Source organism: Phyllostomus discolor, chromosome 1 (genome assembly GCF_004126475.2).
Source record: "Phyllostomus discolor isolate MPI-MPIP mPhyDis1 chromosome 1, mPhyDis1.pri.v3, whole genome shotgun sequence".
In the NCBI taxonomy this organism is placed as follows: domain Eukaryota; kingdom Metazoa; phylum Chordata; class Mammalia; order Chiroptera; family Phyllostomidae; genus Phyllostomus; species Phyllostomus discolor.
The window spans coordinates 101937330-101938255 of record NC_040903.2 but is presented as its reverse complement, the minus strand read 5'-3'; positions in this window follow the sequence as shown (position 1 = coordinate 101938255).

The window sequence follows — 926 nt, the reverse complement described above, 5'->3', positions numbered from 1 at the left end:
ATCCTCCAGACTGATAGGAGAAGAGACACAGAGATGTGGAATGGGCTGGTCCCACACCCACATGTGGTGGATAAAAATTTGGGAAGTATATCTCAGGAAGGAGTCCCAGCCCCACTCCAGGACCCCCAGCCCAGGGTACCAGTTCCAAAAAGATACATTCCCATAATTTCTGGCTGCAAAAAGCAGAGTGGATTGAGTCAGTGGAAGAAAATCCTGGAGTCCCGAGCAATTCCTCTTGAAGAATCCACACAAATGAATTTAATTTGACTCCCTGCCTCCGAGCTCCAGTACCTGGGTAGCAGCTTGAAAGACACCAGAGGCATACAGGGAGGAGCTGAAGTGTCTGGCATCAAGGCAGGAGATGGGGGACAGCTTTCTCCCAGACTGAAAGTCAGGCAAAGACCATTGTCCATTTTCTAAACCCTCCCCTGACAGAGCTACAGAGCTTGCATGTAGGTGCCACATCTGAGACTCTATAGACATGGCTAACCCTGTTTGCCCCACCCTGTAGATGCCCTGAGGTTCTGTCTCACCCAATTTATGGGCCCACTAAAACTGTTTGCAGTGACTTTTCCATATGAATGACTAGTATTGGCCCATGCTTCACAACTTGCTCGATCCTCTCAAACAAGCAAAAGCCAGCCTCAGTGAGCCACCCCCCCCCCACTCCCACACCTCTTGTTAAGTGATTTAATCTCTTGTTAAGAGATTCCCAGGCCCAGCACTAGCAGCAGCCAGCCTAGATTCACAGCTTGGCCTAACCTGGGAATCTCCAAGACCAGCACAAGTAGCAGCCATCGCAGATTGCTCTATAGCTCATTCAGCATGGCCCTGGAAGAAACACAGGTGGGGGGTGACCTTGGTCTGCACCACCTGGGAACCCCCAGAACCTGCACACTCATTGGAGAGCTATAGGCCATATTGGA